The 24294-nt window shown below is 39.4% G+C and overlaps 1 protein-coding gene and 1 pseudogene across 3 annotated transcripts in view; one reads left to right on the top strand and one right to left on the bottom strand.

The window, feature by feature from the left end:
• The window catches only part of HMGB1 (high mobility group box 1), a 157831-nt gene that overhangs the window by 41594 nt on the left and 91943 nt on the right, over window positions 1-24294 (top strand). The window lies entirely within an intron of this gene.
• On the bottom strand, window positions 15678-22806 carry LOC100973011 (tyrosine-protein phosphatase non-receptor type 2-like; annotated as a pseudogene).

Genomic DNA, 24294 nt, shown 5'->3' with positions numbered 1-24294 from the left:
AGAGAGAATTCCAGGCAACAGGGAGTGTTTGACACATTCTGCGGCCTCTTTGTATCAGATTTGTATTCTTAGGTAAGAAAAGGGAACAGGCTTAGAATCATAGCTTTTTATTGCCCAGTAGGACCAAAGAGATGATTTTATAATTCTTTATTCTACAAACAAGGAAGCTGAAGCCCTGCAAAGCCTTGGGATTTGTCTCTTTCATGGTACAGACAGGAGTAGAATTTAGGTCTCCCAAGCCATTTGACTTCAATCCAGTGCTTTTTACAATACATCAAATAAAATCCACCATTGTGGGGTTTGAAAATTGGGTCTATGTTATAAAAAAAATTACACTAAATGGAGAAAGAAGCGTTCAAATTTTATTTGTATATGCATTTGGGGAGAGGAAGACATAGTATAGTATAGAAAATGTCAAAGACTTTGTCTCAGAGGAGAGAATACCAATGTTGTCCTTGATGGTGATGATGAGATTGACTAGTGGAAGAGGGCCTAGAGACAGGGATTCCGTCCTTACCATATTCACAGTGGAAATGGCATGTTACCAGCGGCTCCTGTTATGTCCTGAGCACACTTAAAACGAATTTTTTTTAGAGACAGGGTCTCACTTTGTTGCCCAGGCTGAGTGCAGTGGCTCACTGCAGCCTCAAACTCGTGAGCTCAAGGGATCTTCCTGCCTCAGCCCCTGGAATAGCTGGACTACAGGCAGGTGTCACCATGCACCTAAGCACACATTTTTAAATGTGACTCTGTCTTATGTTTTTTTCCTATCATTGACTAACCGCACATTAGATATATAGCAGTACTGTATTATTAGAAAATTAATTTTAAGTCAGTACCTTATTACAGGCTTGAAACTGACAAACTTCATTACTTGGGGAGAGGAGTGGGTTCTTTTACAGGATTTCAAAATTGCCTTCAGCCACGGAGACTCCCTTAAGTGAAAATTTCTGTCAGTAACAGACTTCAGTTAATGGAGTATACATTGAGTATCTACTATAAATGAACCACGATGTTGAGCACTTCAGGAGGTATTAATGAATTGAACAGAGTCCCTATGTAAGACACGTATGGCCTGTTGCTAGAGTGAAGGAACAGCGTCATATGAACCTTTAGACTCACAAATATTTTAATGGGGTCAGCGTAGTCAATAGGGCCAGTACATCCTCATCAGTACTTACTGAAAATATGAGCTGACTTCGAGCTGTATTTCTCACTTTCAAATTTTAAAAAACACAAACTGAAGCAAGTTTAACCACCATCATGGTTTGTATGTTAATTGCTTTCTTGTTTTTACTAACTAAATAAGCATGAACTTAATATAAAAGGCTACTATTTTTTCATTTTATAACTTTATGGCATGAAAATGTATACGCTGACACTTAAAATAATAAACATATGCACACCATGCAGATACTTTTACTCGGAGTTTATATTTTTGGTAGATTTTAATATATCAATTAAGATAAAATTATACAGACTAACTGAGTCCCCAACAGACACATCTTTAGTACGAGGCCATTAATAGAATTTTTATGTAGTATATGCATATTACAAAGAGTACATTGTATGGAAAATAAACCAAGCTAGATTCCTGGATTCCTAGCATGGTTTATTTAATGCAAGTATTAAATAAAAAAGTCTGGTTAGCATGCAGTTAGCATCATAAAAAGAATTTCCACATATGACTACAGTAGTATACATTTCTGCATTAAGGACAGCCCTCTACAAAATTATGAAGTATGTAGGTATCTTGGCACAACCCATAACATTTTTTATTCCAAATATGAGAATTCTTACCACTGAAGGCATTTCATGAAAAGTTTGATCCATAATTCTCCACTAGTCAAGACTTTCAGTAGAATGAGCACCTTATTACATTCATCTTTATTTTCCTATTTCCTAGCAGGGTCATGGAAATTAGCATATTCTCAATGAAAGTTGATAAATGAATGCATTCTGCTAAAAGTAAACATTGAGAAGAAATTTTCACCGTCGATTATGTTGCCATAGTGCTATTATCACAAGAGAATTCATTTAGCAACCATTTATTGAACATCATCTATGGTAGACAGTGTGTTAGCACTAGGAATACAGAACTTAATAAGATGAGCCTTCCAGCAGTGGGATTGGGCAACAGTGGATGCAAGAGGCAAAAGAACTTCAAACAGCTGTGATAAAGGGGAAAGATAGTAATGCTATCAGAGAAATATCTACAAACAAAATAGTGTTATGCTATTAGAAAAATACAGAGTGCTGTGGGAGCCCAGAAGAGAAATTAATTCCAGTTGGACGTAGGAGTGTTTGTCAGGATTTCATATGGGAAGTGGCTTTTGAGTTAAACTTTGAATATCTCACTGGCATCTTGGGCATCTCAAATCCACTGGGTCCATACTTGTGTTCATCATTTATTCATCATTTTCCCCTTCCACCCATTCATCCCCAGCTTGCATGTCTGATAGTCTTGAACATGATTACTGATATTGCCGTTCACTGCTGGGTCCTTCCTTTTAGAAAATGCTAGATTAGGCCGGGTGTGGTGGCTCACGCCTGTAATCCCAGCACTTTGGGAGGCTGAGTTGGGTAGATCACTTGAGACCAGGAGTTCCAGATCAGCCACGGCAACGTGGTGAAACCTCGTCTCTGCAAAAAATACCAAAAAAATTAGCTGGACGTGTTGGTGCATGCCTGTAGTCCCTGCTACTTGGGAGGCCGAGGTGGGAGGATCACCTAAGCCCATAAAGTTGAGGCTGCAGTGAGCCATGATCGTGCCATTGCACTCCCACCTGGGTGGCACAGTGAGACCCTTTCTCCAAAAAAAAAAAAAAGAAAATGCTAGATTCATTTGACTCCTTTTCTTTCCCCTCCAGTATTTATTTGGTCACTATAGTTATGTGAAGTTTTGAATAATTTCCAATTTTTTACAAATTATATGGTTTGTATGTAATGAAAAGCTTATCAAAAATGTTTCAGTTTATCAGTCTACTAATCAAATATTTTTAAACTTTTAAAATTATACACAGAAATGTGGTCCTATTTTGAAACAATTCTCTCATTTTTTTCACATTAAAAAGTTCAATTCTGATTTCTAAAAATCAGAAAATCATAAAGAATTTATTATGGAGAAGCTATCCTGGTGTACAATTATGACAGTATTTTTATTTTAAATGATACTGTCCTTCTAAGAATGTATTTCTGTTCATTTGTCCTTATCTCTACAGAACCCTGAAATTGTAGCACTACTGTAGTGTTTCTAGAGAGTAATACGTTTCTGCTGCCATTTGGAGGAGCCTGCATCACAGAGTAATGAGTTGAGTCTGACTTACAAAGATGCCTCCTTTGAAATTCAGACCCCCCAGAAGAATTTGCAGTCAAATTCCTATAATTAATGAGTTGTGTCTTCTAGATTCCTTTAAGTACTACATCTAATGGAAGTTACAATTATAACTTAATTATTTTGTAGAGATTCTGATGGTGTGCTTACACCACTGAAACAAAAGATATTCTGAAAACTGAAAGTGAAACTGTCAGCCCTTGGCATCTGTAGTTAACAAACTACTCAAGAGTTTTGTTGCTAGATATCTAGATAATTGTGAGAATAAGCCAAGAGTGTAGGAGGCTTGCTTTGCTCTTCAGATGAAATGGCTTAAGTTTTGCCAAAATCCCTGAAGGGTAATCACGGTCTCTTTTAATCCCAAGTTTCAGATAATACCCACAAATAACTTATTCTTTAGAGTGGTCTTTGGAATTAGAGAAAGCAGAAATGTATTAAAATGTATTTCATTCACTTTGTTCCTGATCCTTACACCAGGGTCAACGGAGTCACTAAGAATTAGCAAAGTTCATTGGTAAGAGATTTACCCTTCTGATATCTTGCTCTGGTGAAATACTAGAAAAATGTCTTAAGAAGTAAAAGGCAGATGTGAGAGTTAAAGGAAATTTCAGTTAATTAGCAGAGTTGCATTAAAATAATCTTACCATGGATCATGAAGTCTTGAATTCTAAATTTGCCTTTGCTGGTATAATCCTAATTAGATATTTTACTTAATTTTTGAAATTTCGTAATAAATAATCCAGCTTCTATCAACAAAATGAAGACTTTGCATTTAGAATTGCCTTCAAAATGCAATCAATTCCAATGTCATTACAAAATGTAACTGAACGGTCTCTGAGAGCTAAGTTGAACACTTTATCTCTGAGATGTCCTTGCATTCTATTGCAGTTATTTTCTGACATGTGTGGGGGAAGAAAGGTATTTCCTACTTTGAGCATTTATCAACACACTTACCCTAATACCCATGAACAGTTCCACCTCTGCCTGGCATTGTTTTATACTTGCTGTCATCACATTCATTCTTCAAGTTTTAACTCAAAGTCAGTTCTTTGAAGTCATGCTTACTCTCCCATCATGAACTTGCAAAATTAGGCCTGAAGCTATTTTATTTCCTCCCAAGTAATATCTGCTATTCAGGTATATATCAACACAGAAATTGCCTCAGATGTAGTCTCACAATGTAGACAACTGAGTTTATCATACACTAAATTTACTAAAAGCAAATATAAACATACTAATCCATTAAATTATTTTAATATATATACGAAACTCATTAAAAGTGTAGGAACGTAAATATTATTATGATACTATAAAAATATAAAGTAATACTTCTAAAATACATATACTCTTCATTTGTTAATCTTCCTTAATCCTGAACTATTTTCATTTTCTGCTTAGGTAATCTTAGTTTTCTGTAGATTCAGATGGATTTAAATGTTTTTTGTAAACCTGCTTGTGGCTTCAAAACCACTAGGCACTATGCCAGCTATTAAAAGTAGATTTTTATTCTACAGCTTAATTGTCCATAATAAAACTTGGCCATTTAGGCTGGGTACGGTGGCTCATGCCTGTAATCCCAGCACTTTGGGAGGCTAAGGTGGGCGGATCACAAGGTCAGGAGTTCAAGACCAGCCTGGCCAACATGGTGAAACCCCGTCTTTACTAAAAATAAAAAAATTAGCCGGGCATGGTGGCATATGCCTGTAGTCCCAGCTACTTGGGAGGCTGAGGCAAGAGAATCACCTGAATCCGGGAGGCGGAGGTTGCAGTGAGCCAAGATTGCACCACTGCACTCCAGCCTGGGCGACAGAGCGAGACTCCATCTCGAAAAAAGAAAAAAAAAGGCCATTTTTTTGCTAATCCTGGAAGAGGGCTTTCTCACACTCATATTACTTTTTTAAGTTGTCGAACTTTCTACATTGTTTCTTGTCTTACCAAAATCAAAATAAAACAATACAGAATAAAATGACTATATATATCACAAATTTTCTTGTGATTGTGCATTCCTAATCAGAATAAGATTTTTCTTCCACCTTCTAGCTACTCTTATTCTTTTAAATTTGAATTTATGAAAATATATATAATGAATGCACACATTTATTCATGAGCCTGACTTTTGAACATGACTATTTTTAAAAGGCCTATGATACTATTTTTTGAGAATTGATTTATGTGAAAAATCTTACAAGAATATGAAAATGAAAGCACATTAGGTAATATATTTAGAGAATTGCCTTTATTTAAGAAGAAGGAATTGCATGAAATTAGAACTCCCCCAGAAAATACAGAATATAGAACCATCATCTCTATGGAGTGTGGCCCTTATCTATTTAATGGTATCTTGGTAGAGTGCTTAACACAGGGGCACAAAAAGATGGCCATTTAATAATAGCTTTTAATAACCAGGAGATGAACTTCCTTTGATATGAAGAAGTAACCAACATTGCGCTTTTATTCTCATTGTTCCTAAGGGTGTAGGAAGCAGAGCATTTAATACAGTGCTTAAACAAGAAAGCTGCACACAAAATCAGAAGTGTACCATGTAGAAAGATGATTTACAAAAGCTCAATTACATGAAGGATATGTAAGTAGACCCCTATGTGTCAGCGTGTGGATGCAAATTGATAAACACTTACTGAAATTGCTTGTCAGAAAGCTAAGCGATCATAAAGATGCAGAAGTTCGAAGTGAAAAAGTCATCTTAGACTAAGTAAAATGAGAATCCCGTTATGCATTAAGGCAGTTTTGCAATACCTAAAAGTTTTCACTAGCACTTGGAAAGTCATAAGTGAATTTTGTAGAGAATGAGAACTTGAATCATTATTACTTTCTTTCTTCTTTATTTTTAATAGAGAAAAGGTCTCGCTATGTTGACCAGGCTGGGCTTAAACTCCTGGCCTCAAGTGATCCACCCATCTTGGCCTTCCAAAGTGCTGGGAGTAACAGGCATGAGCCATTAGTGTACTTGTTTTAGCAGAGCGAGGCTTCCAGGCAATGCCTCATACTTCTTTTTCCCTCCTACTCTCTCGTGAGTCATCAAAACCAGTGTGCTGTCCTTCACTTACAAAGAAATCGCTGTTGACCCATCAAGGGGGAATGCACTGGGTTTGTAATAATCTGTTCTGCTTTCTCTCGTCTTCCTCCTACCAAAGCCCATGCATTTACAAACTTCTAGGCAGGGTAGGGAACTGTTGCTGCTGGCTGTAGATCAGGATTGGCATCACCAGACCTAGAGATAAAATGCACGACCTCTAGCCTCATGAACACAAGCACTGATTCAGGTTATAAAGTATTTACATTTGATTTTGGTGTCTTAAAGCCTTCTTATTTACATTTTTTATCTAATCTTCCCACCTCTACAGTTTTCTGCTGCCTAGTAACTTATACTTCTGCTCTTTATCCATGAGAGCGCACTCTGGGAAAGGTGATACAGGAAAGAAGTTGATGTGATTAAGAGCAGGGGCTTTGGAAATCAGACTGAGTAGCTCGAGGCCTGGTTCTGCTACTTAGTAAATATGTCATCTCAGACAAGTGATGCACTTATGAACATTGTCTTTTCAGTGTTCTCATCTATAAAATGGGGATAATGCCTACCTCCCAGAATCCTGTAAAGGTTAAACAAGGTAATGTATTTAAGGTGCCTAGTACACTGCCTAGCATATACAAATGCATACTAGACAGCCAAAATGAAAAAGGAACTAGGCTTGTTTACACTAAGACTGGTGCATTTAACACAGGGATAATGTCTCAGCCCACAAAAATTCACTTTTTTGACAGGATATAAAGACATAATCTCTAGTTATGGAATGAGAAACAGTACACAGTTGGTGGAAAGAGGCCAAGTTTGAAATGGGCCTGTCCGAGCACTTTTATAATCATATACCTCATAGGTACATGCCTGTGTTGCTTAATGCAGAACTACAGACCTTTAACAACTTCTTTTTGCTACGTAAGACTTGGCTGTTTCCTAGGATGAAGGAGTCTAGCTCTGTCACCCAGGCTGGAGTGCAGTGGCATTCACTACAACCTCCACTTCCTGGGTTCAAGCGATTCTTCTGCCTCAGCCTCCTGAGTAACTGGGATTACAGGTGCACACCACCATGCCCAACTAATTTTTATTTTTAATAGAGATGGGGTTTCACCATGTTGGCCTGGTTGGTCTCAAACTCCTGACCTCAAGTGATCTCCCCGCCTTAGCCTCCCAAAGTGCTGGGGTTATAGGTCTGAGCCACCACGCCTGGCCCTATTTTTATTTTTTTATACTGTGTATTAGAGTCCTAATACTGCCATTGCCATAACAAATGACACACAAACTTGGTGGCTTAAAACAACAGAAATTGATTCTTCACGGTCCTGGGGGCCAGAAGTTCTGGAGGCTGTGAGGGAGAAATCATCCCATGCATCTCTCCTGGCTTCTGGTTGTAGACAGTCCTTGGCATTCCTTGACTTGTAACTGCATCTATGCTTCCTGCTTCACAAGGCCCTCCCCTCTGTGTCTGTCTCGCAGTCCCCTCTACCTTTCTTTTGTAAGGACAAATGTCATTGGATTTAGGGTCCATCCTAAATCAGGATGATCTTATCTCAAGATTCTTTGTTACATTTGCAAAGACCTTTTTTGCTTTTCTCCTGAGACAGGGAGTCTGACTCTGTCACCCAGGCTGGAGTGGGGTAACATGATCATAGCTCACTGCAGCCTTGAACTCCTTGGGCTTGAGCAGTCCTTCTGCCTCAGCCTCTCAAGTAGCTGGAACTTCAGGTGCATGCCACCACACCTAGCTAATTTTTTATTGCTTATAGAGACGGGGGTCTCAATATGTTGCCTGGGCTGTTCTTGAACTCCTGGGCTCCAGCGATTCTCCCACCTTGGCCTCTCAAAGTTCTGGGACTACACGTGCACACCACTGCACCTGGCCCCATTTTTCCAAATAAGGTTACATCCACAGTTTCCAGGGTTAACACATGGACATATCTTTTTGGGGGACCACCATTTGGCCCACTACACACTAGGTAAGAGAGAAGAACCAGAATCTGGAAAAATGGGAGGATGAGCTGGTATGGGAGACTATACATCCTGGAAGATTCCACCCAGGGGGACACTAGAGCTTCACTGCCCGTATGTTGTCATGGGACCATTGAAATTAATTTTCTAGGTACAATTAATCAACCGCCCAATGGACGAGTCTTCATCTTTAGCTGCAGGAGCACAGCAGCTGGGATTTGCCTAATTGTCTTCTTCAAGTGTGTCAATGCTGTTTAGTTCCCAGGGCTTGCTAACTACATTTGGGTAAAGAGCAAGCAAGAGAGCTAGAAGTACCTTCATGTGGTGTGGGCCTGGGAGCCGTGATGGAGTGTTCTAACAAGAAAGAGCTGTAGAAGATTTCAGCAGCTATCAGTATGTTAGCCCCTCAGTTGCCTCACCACCAGCACCCTCTTTTCAGCAGGCATTTACTGGGCCTCAAGTGTGTGTGATTAGAAATTTGGTTAACAGGCTGGGCGCAGTGGTTCATGCCTGTAATCCCAGCACTTTGGGAGGCCGAGGCGGGCGGATCACGAGGTCAGGAGTTTAAGACTAGCCTGGCCAACATGGTGAAACCCCATCTCTACTGAAAGTACAAAAAAATTAGCTGGGTGTGGGGGTGCACACCTGTAATCCCAGCTACTCGGGAGACTGAGGCAGGAGAATTGCTTGAACCAGTACCCAGGAGGCGGAGGTTGCAGTGAACCAAGATCATGCCACTGCACTCCAGCCTGGTGACAGAGTGAGACTCAGTCTCAAAAAAAAAAAAAAAAAAAAAAATTTGGTTAACAAGTGAAATCAGTGGTTAACAAGTTTTAAAATAAGGTTATATTCTGGACATTTTTGGTTTTTCTTTGAATGGAGCACTGGAAATTGACTACAGGGGCTGAAAAAGGAAAGACTAAAGAAATCATCTAATTTTATTCACCACAGTAGTTTGACTTGTGACCACAGAAAGAACAGTGCTAATACCAGGGCAATTTGCCTGAGACTTGAAACTAGTAACTCTGCCTAAAATAGTTTGGAATGGTAGTTAGCTCGAGAAAATCCAGAGTGGTAGAGAACTGTGACTTTAGGATAAATTTTTCTACCAACTTGCATAGCAAGCTCCCCACCAAAGCCGTGAGTATTGCACAAATTTTTTGAAATCAAAACTCGTGTTCATCAAATCTCTAAACCAAGATATCCTCCACATTAGTTACTACATGATTCCTTTTCGCATCTGTGGTTCTTATCACAGTTTCTATTTAGGTGATGTTTAATTAGCCAATTATTTCAAATATTTCATCACTGCTTACCTTTTAAGGTGCTTTAATTGATTTTTATAAAGACCAAAATTTTGAGGAAGCAAATGACATGATCTAAATGCTGGCTTGGGTGGGTACAATCTCTTTGTTATATAGAATAACTTCTTATTGTCATGGTAAGAAGAGATGAGAATTAAATGCATGGTTTCAAGGAGAAAAATTTGTGGGTATAAATTGGATTGAGATATCATTGCTTCAGAGCAAGGGTCAGCAAACGCAGCCCACTGCCTTTTTCTATATGGACTACAGGCTAAAAATGGTTGTTACATCTTTAAAAGGTTGGGAAAAAATCAAAAGAATATTTCATGACACATGAAAAGTTTATGAAATTCAAATTTCAGGGTCCACAAATAAAGTTTTATTGGAACACACCTATTCATGTATGTATTGTGGAGGGTTGCTTTTGCCCTACAGTGGCAGAGTTTATAGCTGGAACAGAAACCGTATGTGGCCCAGAAACTCTCAAACATTTACTCTCTGGCCCCTTACAGAAAAAGTTTGCCGACCACTGCTGTAGAGCATGTGTTTGATAAAATTGCTGATTTTTGAAACTTAGTACTGTATAATGAGAACTTGAGCGTGTCCCCTTAAGTTCTAGTTTCGCCTGAGGAAAGTAGGGACTCACTGTATCAAATATTAATGGCAAAACCACAATTACTTTGCACCAAACTTAGTAGCAGCCAAGCTTCCCTTCTGCGCACCAAGGGTGGAGTACAAGCCCTTGTCAGCTGGGCGATGCTCCATGGTACTCAGAAAATGGCCCATAACCAAATGGGCCAGGCAGGTAAACCACAGTCTGAATAGGACCCTGCCACCAGCACCACTGACAGACATCCAGTGCTACCAGTGCTGGAAATTATTTCTAAGTTGTCCTTGCATCTTTGCAGCATAATCTCAAGGGTTGTGGTCCTGGAAAGAATTTTCTGGTTGACCACAGTGCCCAAACCTACTTGTTACAGATAGTAGGGAAGTGAGGTAGACACTTAACTCACTCTTAATTTGCTGCTTTTCAGCTCCTCCCTCCCATTATGATGCACAAAGAGATCTCACCTAAATGAGAAGCACTCCTAGGCAGCCAGAGAGTAAATATCAGACATCTTTTCTGCTTCTCTAAGTGTGGTCCATGGACCAGCAGCATCAGTGCCCTCTGGAAGCATATCAGACATGCAGACCCAGACCTAACCTAATCAGAATTTGCATTTTAACAAGATCTCCAGGTGATTTGCTTATGCGTTAAAAATTGACAAGCAACGCAAATGAAGCTCTAATTTGGCAGGATTTCAGGCAGTATTATGAAGTGACAGGAAATATTTAGGCAGTTTGGGCACATATATTTTTGGCCCTGGGAGGTTACCTATAAGCATGACAGATCTGCCTGACAATCTATGCCCCTGAGTAATGCCTGCTTTTTACAATTTCTTTCTCTCTTAAGCCCTCAGATTTAGAACCTCCAAAATTATAGCATTCCCCTTGACAGCTCACTAGGAGTCCTGATGGTAAAAGTGGGCGGTGAGACAGTGACCATCTAGATGTGTGAGTTGTTTGTAAATAACAGCTTGCCTGTGTAGGTCACAGAGCCAAAAATTATTTTAAAAGGACAAAGGTGAGTTATTGACCTCTAATATAAATTCAAAAATGGAAGCTTAATATGAACCTGGTCACACTTGGATTCAAATCTTAGCTCTGTCTCTTATTTTGTGATTTTTATATAACTTACATAACCTTCCTGAGCCCGAATGTTCTCATCTCTAAAACGGGGTTAATAATTTAAGAGATAATCTATGTAAAGGACGTACCATAGTGCCCAGCCAGGACTATGTACTTCATTAATTGTAGCTATCATGTGTTTTAATTTGCTGCATTAGGAGACCATGGTTCTTTATGCTTTAGTTCACTAAAGTGTTACACATTATCAACTCATTTTGCAGTGGGATTGTTAGAACCACTAATGCTGAATGGTCTATGTTGAGTTTTAGAATTACAGATTTTTAGACATTCAACTTCTCTTTCTGCCTCCAGTTTCTGTACTATGAGGCATCATAGAGTACAGTTGTTTATATCATGAGGTTAATTTGAAAAATTGCAATCATGAGTGTTGGAGAGATAAAAGTACATATTTGAAAAACTGCTGAATCCACTAAAGATATTCTTTAAATATGACTTCTGGAATATTGCCACTAGTGGCCACAATAGAAAAATCTCAGCAGAACCTTTCATAAGACAGAAGTGATTACTTTTAGGTATTATAAACCTTCTAAAATTTACTTCCAACAGTCTTTAGTGGTAAAGGTAAACAGATCTCTCCAAGCACAGGGCAGCGGTTTGTTTGTTTGTTTGTTTGTTTTTTTGTTTTTTGAGACTGAGTCTCTCTCTCTCTGTTGCCCAGGCTGGAGTGCAGTGGTGTATTCTCGGCTCATTGCAACCTCTGCCTCCTGGGTTCAAATGATTCTTGTGCCTCAGCCTCCCGAGTCAGCCTCCCGAGTAGCTGGGACTGCAGGCATAAGCCACCAAAACCTAGCTAAATTTTTTTTTTTTTTTTTTTTTGCATTTTTAGTAGAGCCGGGTTTTTGCCATGTTGCCCAGCCTGGTCTTGAACTCCTGGGCTCAAGCAGTCTGCTCACCGCGGCCTCCCAGAGTGCTGGGATTACAGGCATGAGCCACTGCACCTGGCTCGTGGTTAGTTTCTTAATCATGTCCTATAACTGATCATTTGTCCACTTTTCATTTGAGAATATATCACCTTTTAATATTGATTCCAAAAAAATATGAATTGAAATTATTTTCACAGCTAAAATGTTTTGGCCACCATGCCCACGAAGTTATTAAAATAAATTATTTATTGAAAGGCAAGATAGGTTTCCCATTTACCATTTTAATTTTTATTGTCTTGTAAATTAAAGAACACAGTTATAAAGTAGAGACCCAGCTAATAAAGCTTAAACAAGTTGTTAATAAATGAACTGGGTGCATAAAATCCTTAAACCACATCTTCATTAGCAATGAGGCATCTTTATCCTCAATTGATGAAACGTTTCACTCACATAACAGTTTTGCCAAAGACACCTCTAACATGAAGGTCCTAGGTTACTTTTAACTAGAATCTAAATATAGAACTGCAGAAAAATAATTGTGCTAGCCTTTGAAGTGCATGGCTGTAATGTACCAAAAGAAAGAAATGGGCTTTTAATTTTTATTTTATGTATTTTTTTGAGACAGAGTCTCTCTCAGTGTGTTGCACAGGCTGGAGTGCCGTGGCACAGTCACAGCACGCTGCAGCCTCAACCTGCTTGGGCTCAAGTGATCCTCCCACCTCAGCTTCCTGAGGAGCTGGGACTGCAGGTGTCTGCCACCACACCCAGCTAATTTTAAAATTTTTTAGAGATGGGATCTTGCTATGTTGCCCAGGCTGCTGTCAAACTCCTGGAGTTAAGTGATCCTCCTGCCTCAGACTCCCAAAGTGCCAGGATTACAGGTGTGAGCCACTGCGCCCAGCCACAGCAATGTTTTATTAATAATAGCCAAGCAATGTTATCACTCCTGGCCAGGCAATATAGGGAACACTCTGTCAGAAATAAAATGTGTGGGGATTTTACCCCATTGTTTGAACAGAGAACATCTAGATGCTTCTATAAATGCAGAAATCGATTTGACCTCGAAGCAGAGCTTCCTTGTTCTACTAAAACTTGCCTGAGTAATTGTCCTTAGAATTACTGGTTGTAATTCCTGCTGTAGACTAGTAAACTCTACTGTTAACAGTACTTGAGGCTTAAAGCCCTGTGCTCTGGAGACTGACATTTTTTTTACCCCCCAAACCATGTAGAACATACATTGCAGACCTGGCTCTTACATGGCATCGCCATTAACACTTGGTCTACTTCCTTCCTTCTTAGTGCTAATCCTTTATGGTTTGCTGATCTTGTGCCTTCCATAAACCATCTTAACCCTTTGGGAACACACTAGTTCAGATAATAACAGAGGAAACCAGAATCTTTCCCCCTGATTGGCTAGTTATCAAGGCCAAGCGTCTGCCATTGTAATAGTAATACCGTACCGTCTCCAACCAACCCAGCGCCAATTCTATCAACTTCAGATGTGTTGGCCATGCCCTGACCTCAGTGTCTCTAAGAATGAAGTCTTTGTACCTCTTAGATTCGTAGCCCTGTCACTGGTGTGGAACTGCTTTTCTTTTTCACTATTGGAAATGGATAATTTATACTTCTATTATGTGAAATCGTTCTTGAGAAATATTTATTGTCACTATATAAACTTCTGTATAACAAAAATACTGTAACATAAAAGTAAGTTGATATATAATTTAATTCATATACTTTTCATATAAGAGTACTTTATAGTCATTTACATGGAATTTTATATGTAAACAAGTTTATATATAAATTTTATAAACCTGAGTATTTTATAGTGGTTCTATATAATTTTATATATAAATTTACTTCTATATGAGAGAGTATTTCTTACACAGAAATTTATACAGTGAGAATAAATACATCTTTTTTTTTTTTTTTTGAGACTGAGTCTAGCTCTGTTGCCCAGGCTGGAGTACAGTGGTGCGACCTTGGCTCACTGCAACCTCTTCCTCCTGGGTTCAACTGATTCTCCTGCCTCAGCCTCCCTAGTAGCTGGGATTACAGGCTTTTATTTTTAGTAGAGGTGGGATTTTGCCATGTTGACCAGGCCAGTCATGAACTCCTGACCTCAGGTGATCCGCCTGCCTTGGCCTCCCAAAGTGCTTAGATTACAGGCGTGAGCCACTGCGCCCGGCCAAGTATATCACAACTTCTGTATAAGACACTCTTTTCTCTGACTCCATCATTAACCAGGGAGATGATGCAGTCCTTTACCTGATTATATCTCCACATTCACTCAGAAGTTGGGGGACCAGTTGCTGATGTTTTCACTGTCCTTCTGGCCCTTCCCTCATGTCTGCATTTCCTGTGGATGGGATTTTCCTCTCTCATTTCAGTAAATTCCACTATCTTGATGATCCGCTTTGTCTTCTGTCTTCCAGGTCTGTGAACTCCATCCCAGCAGCATTTAAATCACGCTTATGTATTTCAATCTTAAAGAAAACCTCTTGCTTAGCCACAAATTCCTTTCTGGCGACTCCCCTTTATTTCTAACTATGCCTCTTCAGTGTCTCGGAAGAGTGGTCTGCCGTCTGCTTCCACTCTTACACTTCTCTCTCCTCAGTCTTCAACCCAGTGTCATCTGTCATCGTTCCTACTACTTCACTGACTTTTTTTCTCACAACAGGGTCTTTCTTTGTCACCAATTGGCTGACTACTTGGCAGCAGTGTCCTTCCTTTAAGAACATCTTCTGCCTCTTCTCCGAGTCCACCATCCTACCTCTCTCATGACAGCTGCTCAGTCTCCTTTGCAAGCCTCTCTTCTTGTGTTGTCACCACAGCCCCACTTAATGTCTGTGTTCCTGGGGAACTTCTCCTATTCTTTCTTCTTTTCTCATTCGACACACACAGGCTGGGTGATCTCAGCTACTTCCATGATCTTAATACCATCAGGTAGAGTTGCCTCTTCCTCCTGAGCTCCAGACTAGAAAGTCACTGTTGACCATTCCCTCCTTTCTGAAAATACTGCCGTCTATTGGCTGCCCTAATTCCAGAATCAGGTTTTCCTCCTACTTTTTTACCAAATGTGTCTCAGTCTTCTGAAATCTGTCACTCTCCTGCTTAGAGCCCTTCTGTTGTTGGAATTCAGTATGAATTATAAATCCAGGGGGTACCTGGCTCCCACCGTGGTGCTTCCCTCCTTGCACTAGCTCCAGCTATCCTCATCTGACTCTTCTTTCATTTCTGCAGACTTCGCTCTGTTATCTTATGCTGTTGGAGAAAAAAAAAACATATATAACCTGTAGCCAGTTCTGATTTATGAACTCCAGCCTCTACTGGTCTAAGAAGTTATTTCAAATGTCCATCGCTCTTCAACCCATCAGTATTGTCACCTTTCTCATGTCAGTTGACTTTGCCATCTCCTTCATGGAAAAAGAAAAAAGTGAGCCTATCATGCTAGAATTTTCTGAGCCTCTTCTTTAACACTTAGAAATTTATCTCCATGGGAACCTATCCTTTCTTCTTTATTCTCTGTCCTAGGATAGGAAATATGCTCCTACCTCTTTAAGCCCAACCCCAAGCCTTCCCAAATCTTGAGGCATGCGTTTTAACTTCTCTATTGATATTGGCCTTTGTCTGAAGTGGTTTCATCCAATGTTACACCTTTATACTCCTTGGGAGGAAAAACAGCCCCTCGACTCCACATTTCCTTCTAGCTACTGACCTAATTCTCCTAACCTTCAGATTTGAGCTTCTTGAAAGAGTAGCTTATAATTGGGTATCCCTACTTCCTTATGCCTGCTTGATGACTCAACCCACTGCAATTAGCTTCTGTTCCCTGATGGAATTGTTCTTGCTAAGGTTACCAATAAGCTTCATATTTGCCAAAACCAAAGGCTAATTTTTAACCTTTATCCTACTTTGTGCCTTCGTGGTATTAGACACTGCTGACCACCCCACCATGGAACTTTTTTCCTACTTTGACTTACATGACCCTACTTTTTCCTGGTGCTTCTGTCTTTGTAGCTTTTTCCCTTGCAGCCTCTTTGGGGGTGTCCTCTTTTCTTATTCATTCATTCAACAAATGTTTATGAAGCTGGATCCTGGAGCTGCAGTGGTAAGTGGGATATAATCTCTACCCTCATTGCTACAGGATACAAGAGAAACAATCAAATAATTACACAAATCACTGTAAATAGTTACACACACATTCTGGTAAATGCTGGGAGGGGGTGCCTTGGGGGTCTCAATGGTGAGAAACACATGACATCTGAGTCATGTGAAGGCATCATCCATCTCACTGTACTACCTTTCCTGCTTTTTGGGAATATGAGATTTTGGTGAATGAATGCATATTCATCTTAGTCATACTCTTAATTATTTAATAATTGTCAGTCACATACCCTTTCACAATCTGCTGTTTCCAAGTGTAGATATTTTTATCCTTTTAATATAAATTCTTCTCCTCAGTCCCTTGTTAGTAATTATGGAGAGACTTGGGCTGAAATACATTTTTGTAAATCTTGAGTTCAGTTATGCCTTAGTTGAGCAGCAGCAGCTAGAACTTCCCAGAATTCCAGGTGTCCATCTATTTGCAGCTGAATTCCATCCGCTTTCTTAAAAACTGATTTCCCTATGTGGCTATCTAAATTTAATCTCATGTGTTAGAGCAGGCAGCCTACTACACGCACATCTCTGAACACTACTTTGCAATATGCCATATTGCTGAAGAGGTGTGGACAGAGTACACAGTTGGTTTGAGTCTGGCTTCCATCACTTCATTCTTTTGACAGGTTATTTAAATTCACTGCCCAAGGAAGCAAAACTAGTAAACCAGCAATGAAACTCGGGCCATCTTACCGGGATTGGGAGTTCACCCTGTAAAATAAGCCATGGTCTTGTAAATGACCATTGTCAATGGTGAGGAAAGGTTGTCCCATAGTGTGCTTCCCTAGCCACTCTAGAAGCACAGGAAGCACTGGCCTTGGAGTGAGGCCAGTGCCTAACCTACCTTGGTAAGGAATGATCTAAGGCAGTGCTTCTCAACAGGGGCAATTTTTCCTCTACCCGCATCCCCCACCCCAGGTACATTTGGCAATGTAAGAAACAGACTCACCTATTTCTAGAGAAGTCCTCAAAAGATATTTTTAAAAATTAAAAGTAACTATAGATTCAGAGTTTTCTGGAAAAGTGTACAGATCATTTATTCATTCAACACATTCTGAACACCTACTATGAGTCACGAGCCAGGGTTAACCTTCAACAAGTTTGGTCCTTGCCCTCAAGAAGATTATAATCCATCTGCATTGGTGGTCCTCAAATTTTACCGTGCATCAGAATCCCTTGGAGGCTTGTGAAAAACTCATTTCTGGGCCCTACTCCCAGAGTTTCTGATTCAGTGGGTCTGGGGTGGGGCCCAAGAATTTGCATTTCTAACAAGTTCAGGATCACACTTGAAAACTATTGCTCTAGGGGAATAAGGAAAGAAAGCTCCTGGGGTTTTGAGGATCAACATTTGCAGTATCTGTGGGACACTTGAATGGCTTGATTGTATCTGTCAGAATGTCTTTTTGGAAAAAGGAAGGTTTCATAGCCCATGGCTGTTAGAGACAGACTTGGTGTTTCACTAACAACTAGGATTATTGCTAAAAGCCCAGACATTTTAATGCCTATTTCTCTAAAGCCAGCAAGGTTGAACATTTTTTCATCTTAAAAAAAAAAATCTTTTTTACGTGACTTATGTTTTCATTTCAATTATTTTTTTAAAAAATTTTCTGCTGAGGTCTTGGTGAGCAAATGGTTTTAAACTCCACACTTTTGGCTAAGAATGAGATGTAAGATATAGACACTAGTTCTTAAAATTCAGCACTGTTCACTTTTGCCAAGTGAATATAAACTGAATTGCATCAAATTACAGAGAACAGTGTATCTAGAATATTGTTTTATTTTATCATTTTTACCTTTCCATTGAAAGATGAAATCAGGCGATCAAAGTAGCAAGGGTTAAATTTCTAGACTACCATAAATTAGAATTGACAAGAAAAGCTTTCTGATCCATATTTGCCTGGGAAGGCTCCAAGGGAAACACAAGAAGCAGCAACTCAAATCCTGTTCTCTTCATTATCCTTTTTTTTTTAATAGCTCTTGCATAGGCTCGGTTTTTGGAAGTTGTATGCTGCTAATTTAGGTATATATGTCATTACAATTTTAGCATGGATCCTTCTCAGGCATACACAAGAGATGCCAGACATGTGAAAAAAGGAGGGAGCCAAGCACAGGAACCTCAGGGACACTGGCATAACTGTTCTAGAGTCAGAAACCACATGAACACATACCGAATTGATAGACATGAGGTTCAAGTCTATTCTGTGCCCTGTCTCGCTCTCTTCTTAACATCCGCTTCTCTTTCTGGAACTGTATTTCATATAACTCTTTAGGTGAGAACTAGAGCTATTCAGTCAAAGACTAAAAAAGAGGCAAGGTTGGACCAAGTTTAAGAATCAGGTAACAATTAGCTTTGTGATGGTTAATGAAATCATTTGTCTCGGCATAGACTCTTCCCCTGGAAGTGTCTTGCAAAAGCTGGTTGTTGGTGAAGTAGGATAGAGAGTTAAGGGAATGGGTTAGATGACTTCCAAAGCCCTTTTATCTACAAGGTGAATCTGTAAGAGTAAGAGTCTTAGGTCAACATTTATTGGAGTGCAGATATGGACAGAGCTCTGTGCTAGGCACTGGGCCGCAGAGACATGAAACATGGTTTTGACCCTTGGAGGCTTGCTCCCTAATCAAGGGGACCAGGTAGACAGACATTTAAATAAAATAAAACAAAAATGCAAAGGAACATAGACTAGGCATTCTTTTTAGCTCTGGAACTCGCGTTGAGGAGGATCACATTGATTACTTTTAGGGTTAACTCCTAGAACTGAGGAGCAACTTGTTTCAGTTAGAACTTCCCATATAAAAATAAAGATGAAAACATGGAAAAAGATACCCTTAAAAAATTGGAATTCAGTGCAAATTTTATTAGACTACAAAAACATATCATACAATTATTATTTTAGATATATTTATGTAAAGTCATAAAAGCTATGATTTTTGAAAAACATTAGCATAAGAAACAATTTTTTAATTTGTTATATAAGTAAATGAACTTTAGCATCTTAAGGATTCAATGATACAGTTTTTAAATTTATTTTTTAAATTGACAAATACCAATTGTACATATTCTTGAGAGCACATAATTATATTTCCATACATATAATTTATAGTTATCAGATCAGGGTAATTAGCACATCCACCATCTCATATGTTTATCATTTCTTTATGTTGAGAATGTGCAATATCCTTCCAGCTATTTGAAACTATATATTGTATTATTATTAACTATAGTCATTCTACAGTGCTGTCGAACACTAGAACTTATTTCTCTTATCTCGCTATAATTTTGTATCTTTTAACAAATCTCTCTGTCACTCTCGTCCCAGCCTCTAGTATCCTCTGTCCTACTTTTTACTTCTATGAGATCAACTTTTTTTAGCTTTCGCATATGAGTGAGAACATGCACTGTTTAACTTTCTGTTCCTGGCTTTTTTCACTTAAAATAATATCCTCCAGTTTCATCTATATTCCATCAACGATGGGATTTCACTCTTTTTTATGGCTGAATAATACTCCATAGTGTGTATATATCACATTTTCTTCATTCATTCATCTGTTGTTGGACACCTAGGTTGACTCCATATCTTGGCTATTGAGAATAGTGCTGCAGTAGACATGGGATGCAGATATCTCTTCGTTATACTATCAATGACTTGTTTTGTTTTGTTTTTTGAGACAGAGTTTCTCTCTTGTTGCCCAGGCTAGAGTGCAGTGGCAGGATCTCGGCTCACTGCAACCTCCACCTCTCGGGCTCAAGCAATTCTCCTGCCTCAGCTCTCGAGTAGCTGGGATTACAGTTGCTCACCACCACACCTGGCTAATTTTTGTGTTTTTAGTAGAGACAAGGTTTCACTGTGTTGGTCAGGCTGGTCTCGAACTCCCAGTCTCAGGTGATCTGTGCATCTTGGCCTCCCAAAGTGTTCGGATTACAGGCGTGAGCCACCACGCCCAGCCTCAATGACTTGTTTTAATGAATTCTCTCTTTGAAGACATACTGGTATCTCCTGCTTATTGACAACTGTGGCAGCAGCTTCCAAAAGCTGATTTTTCTGACATCTTTGAAACTTTTGGACACTTCTCCCATTGGGAAAATAGAATTTTTCTTTTGAATAATTCTCATTTCCCACTAAGCATATAAGCAACCTGGAGTATCTTGTAAGACCCATACAGATTAATATTTCAAGCATAATAATCCTTATACATTCCTTTTTGACGATGGAGACTATGGTTACGAGTAGCAGTTTTTAAATAAGGACTACTTTTGAGGTCCCAAAGCTTTGAGAATCTGAGGTATAAACAAAACAACATATTCCAATGAGATATTGATATCTAAACTAGTTTTCTTAAATCTGTCATTCAAAGGTTGAGAATTTCTTCCTGAAATTTAGACAATATATTATGGAAATGCGGTTTGTCTTTTTATAAATGTAGGATGATTATTTTTAAAAATAATTATAGGCATTGTTTATTCTGTATATTAGTGTAATAGTCAATGCAGTAGCTAGAATTGTGGTTGCTAATAGTCACAAAATCTAGTAAAATTGTGAGTACATGAACCCATCCCAGGAAACTGATGGGACAAGTAGTAAATTTTTTTTGACTCTTTAACAAAAATATTTAATGCTGCCAAAAAGTATAAAAATACAGTAGGAATGGCAGTACAACACAAATTAATCTCTCCTAATTTATTTCTTTTACATATTTCTATGTTTCATACCCCCATTAAAAACACTTAACAGGCCAATGCAGTGGCTCACGCCTGTAATCCCAGCATTTTGGGAGGCCGAGGCGGGCAGATCACGAGGTCAGGAGATCGAGACCATCCTGGCTAACACAGTGAAACCCCATCTCTACTAAAAATACAAAAAATTAGCCAGGCTTGGTGGCGGGCGCCTGTATTCCCAGCTACTCGGGAGGCTGAGGCAGGAGAATGGTGTGAACCCAGGAGGCGGAGCTTGCAGTGAGCCAAGATCGCGCCACTGTACTCCAGCCTGGGCAACAGAGCAGAGACTCCGTCTCAAAAAAAAAAAAAAAAAAAAACCCACAACAACACATCCAATGTAAGGTTCTGCAAAGTCTTCTGCTGGTGGGTGCTCCTCATACCCTGTATGTAAAGTTTACTTTGTAAACAAACAACTGTGAGGCAATCTAGAAGGTTAGCAAGCCTCACTTTAGTTTCTGGAGTGGGCTTCAGGTCTTGTTTTGCACATCGATGGTTCAAAATTTATAGCTCCAGAATATTCTCAAGTCATGAATATTAGGTGTCTATCTTGGCCTTTTTCTTTTTTGTTCGTTCTCATTTAGCCTCTGTTTCATCTGCTGCACCTTCTGAGCTGTGGTGGCCTTTCTGTCCTCTAGAATATGTTTCCGTAGAGCATTCTCACTGTTCTCTTCCATTGTATCTTGCATTTACTGTACATCGGTCACCTGTCAGTTTTTCTTCTTCTAGACCAATTCTGTTCCCATTGTATTTTTCAGTCATTATTTTGTTTGGTGAATGATCAAAAGCAGGAGCTAAGTTTTCCTTAGAAAATTCTTTCCACCGTTTCTGTATACTAGAATCTACCTTTATACATTTTGCTCCTTCTATTATAGCCATGTATGAGAATCTCAGTTGATCTGGGGTCTGAATAAGACCCATTCAGTATTTTCTCATGTTCAATAACACTTGTTTAATGTTAATATAATCTCCTTTTCCCATCAAAACAAGACAAGCGTCTACCAGAGAGAAGGTGCCCGAGCACCCAGTGCCTTCGCTACAATGGATCACTGCAGGCCCATGGTCAGGGTTCAAGGAGCCAGATTCTCTCACTTTCAACAAGAAATTGAGAAATGAAGCTGGTGATTCAGGGACTCCAAAATCTGGCCAGGTCATATAATGCAAGTGAGATATTGTTCTGGTTTCACCACTATTGATATTTTCTAATCGTAGTAGATGTACTGTGTAATATGACTTAACATCTTCTGAAAGAGCTTCACATTGAATCCCGTTTCTTTAAACAGCATCTTTTGGTCATCTGTTGGCCAGTACTGCGCACATTTAACCGATTCTTTCTCCACAATGCGGTTCAGCACAACAACTGCTTTGGTCTTCTGCTGCCAAACCGTAAGCCAGAAATGGCAGCACATGTTAGGAAGTGGACCCAGTGTTAAGATGTAACTCCTTCATGCCTCTTCTATGTCAACTAAGCTGGCATTAATATAATCATTCTCAGTATTTTGCAGTTTAACACGACTGTGATCATATGGGCTTACATCTCTGTATCTATTTCGATTTCTGTTTTCTGGAAACTTGGCCACTCTATGAAGATAGTCATGGGACTCATTTCGAATTTCCAAGTACGGCAGCTGCCAGCGATGCTGAGCATCCAACTCCTCGAACTCCCGCTCAATGATGGTGGGCATGGCTGGGACAAATAGTGAATCTTAAGAGAAATGGAAGAGTGAGGTTGGCTCCTAAGCTGGACAGACACTCAATGTGGTTTATTATAGTCAATCATTACTCAAGGAAGTTGTATATATTCTATTCATATATATATATGGTAAATTTCTAATTACCATACCCCTATGAAGTCATTACCATACTCCTATAAAGTATTATCTTCATTATAAAGTGAAGAGAGTGAGGCTGAGAGAAGTTAAATTATGTGCCCAAGGTCATGGCTAGTGAATGAGCAAACTTGGTTTCAAAGTCAGGTCTGTCTGGCTCCCAAGCCACCAGTCTTTTACGTTACCACATTGTCTTAGTCTGGGCTCTCCCGAAAGCAAAGCCTGTACAAACAACTTGGAGGTAGGTAGGGAGTTTATTTGGGAATGTGACATCAAGGAATAGACTGTGATAAGACAGAAGAAGAGAAAGCCGGAAGGAGAGAAAGCCAACCCAAGGGTCCCTTTCAAATTGGCAACCATTATGAATATCTGCTACTTGATCCTGTGGGAGCTTCTGAGGAACCTTTTAACATGCATCTCAGAATTGGCCACCCTGGGCTAAAAATGAGACAAGCATTTTTTCTATGAGCCCCTGTCCCTCAGTGATCAGGGCAAGCTTGCAGGCCTTAACTGTCCCGCATTTCCAGATTGTCCATATCTGAGTGCCAAGTGGTTCCCATGGGACTCCTGTGTCACAGCTCCAATGTAGCCCTGGGGCGAGAAACTAGGGGCAGAGGCCAAAAGCAAGTGCTGTGAGGTTGCATCCGCACAAGGTAGAAGAAGCCCACAGAGACCTGGATACCATAGCAGTGTTTGAAATAAGAGGTGAAATTGAGAACACGTGATATATTGCTCAGAATGTTTAGAGACACATGACCAGTTACAATGAGAGAGTGGAATGAGAATCTTCAATGTCTCATCATGCATTCATTCATTCATTTATCCATTCAGTCACCAACGAATGCTGGGTAGTATATGAAGTGATAGAAGAATTAAAATGGGTCTAGCTGAGTCTCAGATACGACAGAAAAGAAAATAGACAATGTGATAGTGTGTGCTAAGTGCTTCAATAGAAGTATACAAAAAGGTAGTAAAAGTATCGAAGAGAGATACCCAGTGTATTCTGTGTGTGGACAGAGAGGGGGTGTGGGGAGAAGGGAGGTCATTTTCCTAGAGCTTAGTCTTGAAAGATAAATAGAAGTCAGCCAACTGAGGAGAAATATGAGCATCAACTCTACATTCAAATTAAATTTTAGTATTTCAATATTAAATTTCCTAAGTATGATCATTGTGGTTATGTAAGAGAGTGTCCTATTTTTAGGAGATACTTGCTGAAAAATTTAAGAGTAAAGTGTCATAATGTCTGCAACTTACTCTCAAATGATTCAGCAAAGTAAATATTTGGGGATGGGGAAAAGCAAGTGAACACAAATATAGCAAAATGTTAATAACTGGTGAATATAA

The sequence above is a fragment of the Pan paniscus genome, chromosome 14 (assembly GCF_029289425.2).
Source record: "Pan paniscus chromosome 14, NHGRI_mPanPan1-v2.0_pri, whole genome shotgun sequence".
Taxonomy (NCBI): Eukaryota; Metazoa; Chordata; class Mammalia; order Primates; family Hominidae; genus Pan; species Pan paniscus.
The sequence above is the reverse complement of the archived record's forward strand: the minus strand, read 5'-3'. Positions and strand labels throughout refer to the sequence as shown.